Genomic DNA, 9,777 nt, shown 5'->3' on the forward strand with positions numbered 1-9,777 from the left:
CGGCCGACCACTTGCCCTGGTCGGCCAACCAGGGTCAAAAGGGTCAATGCACAAAAGCTGGTCAGCAGCCTCTAGAGGTGGTCTCCCAACTCAATGTAAGCTAGTGGTATGGTGGGAGACTAGCAATTGTGGCTCAAAAGTGAGGGAGACCACTTACCTGACAAGAAAACCGGCCGACCGGGGAAAAGTGGTCTCCAAGGATAAAAGGTGGTCTCCCACCCTTGTACCACCTTCCAAACAATGAAAATAGGGTCCATGCCAAAAATGAACCAAGATGGATGCAAAACGAGGGTTCGGGGGTCAAAACGCGCGATCGGAGGCCCCGAAAACTGACTGTTAAGCATCGAAAGTGGCATGCGACCATGAAGGTGGTCTTCCGGGCCACAGTGTCTCTCTAAAGAGAGGAAACAAGGTGTGTACCAAAAATCGGGGCAAACGGAGAAAGTTAAGCGGTCCCGAACCGAGGCGCACGGCCGATGGCTCCGAAAATCAAAAACTGGTCTCCAAACGGGAAAAGCGGCCTACGACCACGAAAAGTAGCCTACGGTCACTGAGAGATGGTCTACAAGACCTCTCCCTCCCTTCGAGAAGAGAAAACAGAACCTGGTTCGCAAACCGAGGCAAAACATAAAAGGTCCTGAGGCTCGGAGGCAAGGCTCTCAGCCAGGATTCCGAAACCTTAGAAGGAGCACGACATGCGCAATCATCGAGTGCTCAATCGATGACATCTAAGTCATAAGGTCGGTCCAAAATGGGGTGTCTACAGTTGCCCCTCTTTGACAAAACTCGGAAGTCATACGCGACGGGAGTGAATGTCAAAGCCTAGAGATGACCCATTTTTGACAAGGCCGAAGACTTAGATAAACAGGCGAAATAAACAAAGAGATGTGCCCGCAGGCAGGTGCAAGATGCAAAAGACATGCACGAAGTCGGACATAACTCATGATCATGCAAAGCAACAAGCTATAATGAAGCAAATATTCACAATAAATGCAACAGTTTTGAACAAGGATGCAAATCAAAACGACATTTCATGCAGTAAGGATGTAAGAGAATTACAGTTCTCGCTACGTCTCACACGGAGAAGATACAATACCTGTCCGGTTCGTCTGGTCGCACCAGCTTCAAATGAACCGTACATACAATATCGTGCCTGCAAAAGAGAGAAACTTAACAGGCACAACATAGTTAGCAATATATGTTCAACGCTATATCGAACGCAGACAAACATGGTGCCGATGAAAAAGTGCATCACAATGCAAGAAGAAACGTGCGCGACAACGCAAGTTAAGCATGGAGGGCATGACAATGCCAATGAAACGTGTGTAACAATGCAAGTGACGTACATAACAATGCAAGTGACGTGCAACTTCAAAAGCATATTTGAAACAAAACATCGAGCAAAGAAATGTAAGCCTCGACGAGGGTAACTCAAACGTGACCTCCGGTTTACCGCTCGGAGGGGTCGCAACGTACTAAAAAAGGATACACCTTGCTTTTGGCGAGCAACAACAAGCTGCGCATCGAAGATGAGACTTGAAGTTCCCGCGGAGAGATTTTGCGCCGAAAAGTGCACTTTCCTTGTACTTTCTCGAGAGCCGGGGACTCCGATCACCACCAAAATTTGCAGGGAGAACAAAGAGGCATTGGAGACCACCCAGGAGGGCCACCAACCAACTTAGAGTGCCACCGACCAGTTTTGGATCAAGGGGGTGGTCGGCCTACCAGAAAAGGTGGTCGGCCGACCACCTGTCCAAATTCAGGACAGTTTTGTCTTTTTACACTTGTTTCTTTAAATCCACATGTCCCAATCACTATTCCTCATAACCCCAAGGCCGAAATCAGCTCTCCTTCCTTCCTAGACCATTTTCTCTCTCAGATCTGCACTTTTTATGCGTTTTCCAACGCCCCACGCAAAGTTGTTTCGCAAAATCTTTCAGTTTTCTTCACTTTGGACCAATTAAAATTTGATTTCGAAGCTTCTTTCTCCATTTTCACCACTTGAGGTAAGTTTGTCTCGACATTTGGAACATTTTCTCGGGAGTTGACTTTTGTTGACTTTTCATTTTCTGAGAGTTGACTTTTGTTGACTTTTTCCAATTTTGGCACATTTTGCTCATTTTTGCAGATTTCTTGAAATAGCGGGTCATTTTCCTTATGGTGGAGGTCCTCTAGGTGCCGGGGATGAGCTAGACATTATGTCCTTGCCTCTGAGGACTCGGCCCTTTGATCCCGAGAGATACGACCCTCCGGAGCACATCATTCCCCCGAGTACTTTTTATCATTTTACTGATTTTGATCGACGAGTGCCCGCAGATCTACTGTTTCGGGAGCTGGAGTCTCACCTCTCTCACCAGGCACGAGAGGTACGTACTTTATTTTTACATCCTTTACAATGTATTCTGCATTTCTTGCGCATTTCCTGTTTTCGCTATATATGTTCATCTGCTCATTCTGAACACATTCACATACCATCCGGTCCACCTGGCACACAGCTCATGTATAACCAGACTTTGCTCATTTTAGCACACAACTCATCACAGAACTCTGTCGAGTTGGCACACAGCTTGGCTTGAACACTCCGTCTATGACACAACATTCTGTTTGCATTTTGAACACACAGCTCAACCATTTGAATTTCTGACCACACAGCTCAAACTTTTTGTCGTGAACACGCAGCCCACATTTTTGAAATCTGAACACACAACTCAAACTTTTTGTCGTGAACACGCAACCCACATTTTTGAAATTTGAACACACGGCTCAAACTTTTTGATGGTGAACACACAACCCACATTTCTGAAATCTGAACACACAGCTCAAACTTTTTGTTATGAACACACAGCCCACATTTCTGGAATCTGAACACACAGCTCAAACTTTTGATGGTGAACACACAGCCCACATTTCTAAAATCTGAACACACAGCTCAAACTTTTAATGGTGAACGCACAGCCCACATTTTTGAAATCTGAACACACAGCTCAAACTTTTGGTCGTGAACACGCAGCCCACATTTCTGAAATCTAAACACATAGCTCAAACTTTTGATGGTGAACGCACAGCCCACATTTCTGAAATCTGAACACACAGCCCAAACTTTTGGTCGTGAACACGCAGCCCACAGTTTTTGAAAGTTGAACACACAGCTCAAACTTTTGGTCGTGAACACGCAGCCCACATTTCTGAAATTTGAACACACAGCTCAAACTTTTGATGGTGAACACACAGCCCACAGTTTTTTGAAAGTTGAACACGCAGCCCAAACCCCTGATTCTGAACACACAGCTCATATACTTTACTGGTGAGCACATAACTCATTCATTGCATTTGCACGTAGCTCATACTGAACACACAGTCCACAACATTATATCTTGATTTGTACACAGTTTATACTTTCATTTTGAAACTGAATACATGTGCTAATTCTGAATGCAAGTATCTTCCCGTGTTACACAAGGCTATGGCTCGATCATCGCTAGGGAGTGGTATGCGGAGTTCCCAGAGACCGTTCGTGACCTGGTTGATGAGGCAGGGTTCGGACCCTTCTGCGCGGGGATATCACGTTATTCGGCGAGCAGGACCTTGATGGGAGCACTTGCGGAGAGATGGTGGGACACCATCAACTCGTTCCATTTCTCAGCTACCGGGGATATGACGATGACTCCGTTCGACTTTACGATGTTGACTGGCCTTGACATGGCCGGTCGACCGGTCCCCTACGACGCAGACATGGACGAGTGGGAGGCGGCTTGGATTCATTTGCTGGGAGCTCGCCCTCCGATTGACAGATCCTCGGGTAGAGTCAGGTACATCTGGTTCTCCGCGCAGTACAGGGGGACTACGCCCGAGACTCTCGAGGAGATAGAGCAGTACACTCGAGGGTTTTTGATGTTCCTTCTGGGGACCACTTTGTTCTCCGACAGGGGGAACACAGTTGGATTGTATCTGCTAAGTGCCTTAGTGGACCTATCACAGGTCAATCAGTATAACTGGGGTGGCGCCGGCCTCACTACCCTTTATTGTTACATGAGTGTGACCTCCCGCGAGCGGGGGAATATAGTTGGCGGCTATTGGAGAGCCTAGGAGGTACTTTCTGCCCTCTTGATTTACATTTTTGCTTTTCATTACATGTACACGGCACACACGGCACACTTTACATTCTGTACTTTGCACTCTGCTTTTAGCATTCTGTATTCTCTGTACATACTGTATTCTGATGGTTATTGCCCTGTTTTCAACAGCTATGGGTTTTCGCATACTTTCGGACGCTAGCCCCGGAGCTCGAGGTGGAGGTGCCTCTCACGATCCCTTACTCTCTCGTATTTGAGGGCCAGTACCGGCCGAGGGCTCGGGAAACTCTGCCCTACCTACGGTAGTTTTTTGATACGGTGCGGACGACCGAGGTAATTCAGAACTCTCAGTTTTTCATGTTTTTAGCTTTGATTCACCTTGCACATTTGCGATATCTAATCAGCTCATGAACTGGTTATCTGCAGATCACTTGGCAACCCTAGGCGCTATTGGAAGGAGATACCCGCTTCCGTTTCCCTGGGGGGTGGGCCAACTCTCGATATAGGATCTTATTTTAGGGGCCAGTTAGCAGGGCCTGGTTTCTGGGGGACCATTTTTTGCGTCAGACGATGGGCTACCCTGAGCAAAGTATCCCCGCAGCACCTCCGGACGATATGCGGTCCGTTGAGGGACTCACTCCCTAGGAGGTTGATTTGGCTATGATGGGCACCGATGTAGCTCTACATTTGGAGGAAGGGAAGTACGCGACCTACCGTCACACATACCTGATGCCCCCATTGACAGGTGTCCGTACTCCCACGAGAAGGCCTGTTGGCATGCCATCATCGAGTCGAGTTCGAGCTACAGATGCTCTTTCGACCAGCAAGGCCGGCACATCGAGAGATGGGGCTGGACTAGTTCCCCCGATTCCTCCGACTTACCATCATGCTGGATGGCTAGATATTCCGACCGAGTTGACAGGATGGCGATACGGGACATCTTACCTGATCCCACTGGAGCCTCCATTGCCCGATCACCGATACGTCAAAGACCTTGACTCGCCACCAGTATGCTTTACAGTTTTGATTTATCACTCAGATATTTAGACATTCATTCATTCACTGATAACTTGCATTTGCATCTGCAGCCTCCCAGCGAGTATACTGAGGGGTTGCTTGGGTTGGTGGCCTCACTCGAGGGCATGGTCTTGCAGAGAGAGACGTAGCTATTTATCGCCGGTGTTTCAGTACTTTTCAGTTTTCTTGCATTTATCATGCTTCTGATGACATGCTGAACTTAAACATTTCATTACATTGATTGACTGCGTGTGTAGAGCACATCTGACACACACCACATTCATGTATTACATCTGCATGCGTCCATTCCATGTAGCTTTCTTGTCTCTGTATCTGATATACATATTGGCTAATGTATTCAAATTGCATTCTTCCTTTTCAGATGCCTCCGCTACAGGCTGAGCCACAGGCTAGGCCATCCAGGCCCTCTCAGGGAGCTGGGAGAGGGGGTTCGACTCATAGCCGAGACAGACGTGGAGCGTCTGTCATAGATGGGGAGCCCAACGAGGAGGAGGGGTCTGCACATCCCTAGTCAGAGACATCCGCTGACAGAGAGGGTGACTCTGGTCCCGGTTTCGATATTGGAGATGATGCTGAGGAGGATTCCGAGGACGGCGGCTCCGATTCAAATGATAATGATGGTGCAGAGGTTGTTCCGCCGAAGAGGACGAAGAGGGCCTCTTATTCCTGCGCTTGATAGCATTGATGTAGCTATTCCCTGCTTTATTTGCCTTTTTTACTAGTAATTGTAGCACATTGTACATTATTAGGCAGTTTTATTTTTTGTAAAACTTGTACCCTTGTTGTAAAATGTTGTGAAAGAACTATGATGGAATGAAACAGCTTTTTGTTCAAAAGTGTTGTATTTTATGTTCTTAGCATCGCATCGCATCACTTTGCACAAAAATGAGATTGAAGGGAAATTGAGCATTGCACATTGCCAAGTCAAATAGTGAACCGACTCAACAAACTAAACAACTTAACTTACTAAGAAACAACAAAACCTTAGCAAATTTACAACTCGATAAGCAAAACTCAACAATGCTGATAAACAAAGGGTAACAACTCAATGTACAAAACTCGATGACTTGATAAACAACGACTCGATGAATAAGACCTCAACAACAACTCGATAAACAAAACTCAATAACAACTCGATAAACAAAATTCATTTCGGACAAAACGAGCGATGGAATGCGTCCGAAACCGAGGAAAACACGGACCTTCAACACTTCCAACGCATGGAAAGGCTAGGAACTCCCTTCTAGAAGCTAGGACAAGACCAAAGCCCTGGCTCTTTTCATGGCCGACCACCTAAGGAGGCTGGCCGACCAGCTACTTTCCTTGGAGACCAAAGGGGTGGTCGGCCTACTAGAAAAAGTGGTCGGCCGACCACCTGGTTTGGCAACCATCAGATTTTTGACATGTGTCCCCCAAACAGTGCCTTATCCTCTATAAAAGTTCCAGCTTCGTGGTTTTTTTATTTCATCTCAGTTTTGCATCAAAATGGAGGCATTCCTCATTGAAAATCTCGCAGCTTGGATTGTTACTTTAGACGGCTCGAAAAAGTTGAACTTCTGGGGCTTCAGCTTGAATGGACTATTCACGTTGAGCCGCACTCCATTGCATCTTCCCTTTCTCCATGCCGCGGTGAGATTTTGGAATCTGGTAACCCATGTCTTTAGCTTCGGCGAGCAAGAGATTTGTCCTACCTTCGAAGATTTCCAAGCTTTGACGGAATCCGAGCGCAACAAGGAAATCTTGCCCCAACTCCGTTTCGGCCATGCTCAAGCCTTAGGACGGATGTGTGGGCTTACTATGCATGACGCTCGGTCTTTGATCTGCAACGGGGAATTGGATATCCTCGGCTTGATTCATCGCTTTTCTGACGCCGATGATCGTGGCTGTAGACACCCTATTTTTTACTGTCCTCAAGACTTGGACGTCATCGTTTGAACACTCGGTGATCATCCTTGTTTGTGTTCGTCTTGAGTTCCCGAAGGTCTCGGCTACGCGCCTTGCCTCAGGATCTCTCAACTCGACTGTTTTGTGTTTAGTTTTGCACCAAACACTTGTGTTTTCACTTTGGAGGGCAGGGAATGGCTTGTTGGCCATCCCCACACTCCACCGGCCATGGATTGAGGCCACCGGTTGTGTTTTGTTTCCATCGGCCAAATGTTTGGCCGATCGGCACTCTAGATGGTCGACCGGCCATATATTTGGCCAAAATAGCATTTTTGGCTGGCCGACCACTGTACATCTGCTTTTACAGATATTTTTATGCCAGTTGTGCCAGTTGGCATACACTTTGTCCCCCTCCATACACGTGTATGGAGGGATCTCCCTCTTGACTAGCTTACTTGAGAAGCTTTGCAAGAGTGAGCTCTATAAGAGAGAGCCTCTTCTCCCTCCATTAGGGTTAGACAAAAAAAATACAGAAGGAGCTCTGAGTTAGGGTTAGTTCATAGTTGTAGCTATTCTATCTCTATATCTCTCTCTTTAGTGCATAAGTGTGTGTTTTAGTCTTACTATTGCACACAAACACATAAAGTTACACCTTCTCTTGGTTTCTGAGGGGCCAGAGAACTGTTTTTGGTGTTCTTGAGTAGGTTCAAGCTTGAAGAACCAACTGGAACATTGTTTGTGAAGAGGGTTATCAAGGGTAAGAACTTCACCCTTTATTTCCCATTTTTGCATAGCTTTTTAACCAATCTTGCAACTATTTTTAGACTTTGTACATAACTAATAAAAGTCTTGATTTTGAGTGCTTAACATAGTTGTTTAAGGTTGCTTTGTCGTTTGGGGGTGTTTGACCCCTCTTAGGCCTTGTTTGGCCCTATTTTTGTGCTATTTTGGTGAGCTCCGGGACCACTTTGTTTGGGCCTCCTCACCACTGAAATCTTGATGGATTTCAATGGTGAGGATGGTGCCTTAAGGTCCTAAGAAGGAGAGGGCCACCCCCTCTCCTTGTTGTCCTTGAAAATGGCCATTTTAGCCTCATGTGTGAGCACCATTTTTAAGTGCATTTTGGCCATGTCTTAGTTGTTATTTGTGCTTATTTTGTCATAACATAGCACTGTTTTCACTTGGTTTAGACACACCATGCTTGCCTTGCATACATGTCTTGTAATGCCATGATTTGCCTTAACATGTGCCTAGCATTTAGCCTATTATGCTTACTTGTTTTGGCCTAGCTTTGTGAAGCTTTTGTGCTTGTTTTAGCATACTTAAGTTCTGTTTTTGGTTGTTTTGGTCGACCATGACATGCTTAGTATAGTCACCTTGCATTTTGGCTTGTTAACCTTGGGTGTGCGAGTGTGGAGGATGCTTTACTTGCTTTGTTTCAGTGGTTTGGAACCATTTGCCATGCCATTTCAGTCCTTATGGTATGCTTGAATGCTTACATTGGATGCCCCTTTAATGCGTTAAGAGGTTGGTGTTTTATGCTTCATGTTTGTACTATTGTGTATGCCTCTAGGATTAGGTCATTTAGATGCCATCTAAGTGGTTCTTAGGGCTTACTTTTGCATGATTTAGGACTATTTTGGTTCATTTTGGTCATTTGCTTCATGTGTCATATGATCAAGTTTTAGGTCCTTGGGCTTGGTTACATGCCTAGCTTGCATTGGTAGGTTGATTTGGCATCATTTCCTACATGTTCTCAGAACTTATTATGTATGTCATATGTCCATGGTTATTCCCTTTTAAGTGTGTTTAAAAGATGCTTCTTGATACTTAAGTGTTTAGGCCTTAACATATGCATGCTTGTGTGTGTTTTGCCTCTCATTTCCATAGCATTTGGCCACTGTTTTGGGCCAAGTATAGGGCTGCCCAAATTGGTATAAATCCATTGTTTGCATGTTGTCGCATGCTCACCTTGTGTGTTGTCATATACTTAGCCTATTGCATGTGTTGCATGCTTCAATCGCTTTGCATTTGGCACGCATTCTCTTGGCTAAGTTGCCTAACATGTTGTCCATGTTGCACCTTGCATGCTTGCATGGTTAAGCTTGCATAGTTATTCCATGTCTTGCATACTTATTTGCTTAGGTTGTGTGCCTATTGCATGCTTACTTGTTTGCATCTCATGTTGCACACTTAGCTCACATGTCTAGGTTACATATCATTGCATGCATCTTTCACCTCTTGATCAAGCCATGATAGAGGTTGAAAGCCCCTTGGTATGTTTCTATGCATTGCATTTCATTTGAAATCAAAATGCACGACTTGGTTCCTTGGGCCATCACGCATTGAAATGTGCGATTGGTGGTCCGAGAATCAAGGAACATACCCTTTTGAGTCACAAACATGATAAGGGATGTGTTGGTGCACACATTTGCTTGAAATACATTGCCATGCCTTGTTTTGCCCTCTGCTGCTGTCAAAACAGGTTCTACAAGAAGACTTGGCCGGTCAACTCCATGGAGTGCCAACCGACCAATTATTGATGGCCGAGAGCTCAAGAAATGGTCGATGACCATCCCACCATGGCCGGTGAGTTTCTACTTGGTCAGTGATGATCCACAGTGTCCATGGAGCATTCCTTGGGAATTGTGCCATTTTCAGAGGAGCAGAGCAAGGAAAACAGAGGCAGCTTGTGCATGGCGACAAATTTCTGAGCAAACCCGAGCACGCGTGCATTGGACCTTCTTCCCGAGGCCTTTTATCGCTTAATTAGCTTAGTTAA

This window comes from Camellia sinensis, chromosome 4 (assembly GCF_055761805.1).
Source record: "Camellia sinensis isolate YWXY chromosome 4, ASM5576180v1, whole genome shotgun sequence".
Classification (NCBI taxonomy): domain Eukaryota; kingdom Viridiplantae; phylum Streptophyta; class Magnoliopsida; order Ericales; family Theaceae; genus Camellia; species Camellia sinensis.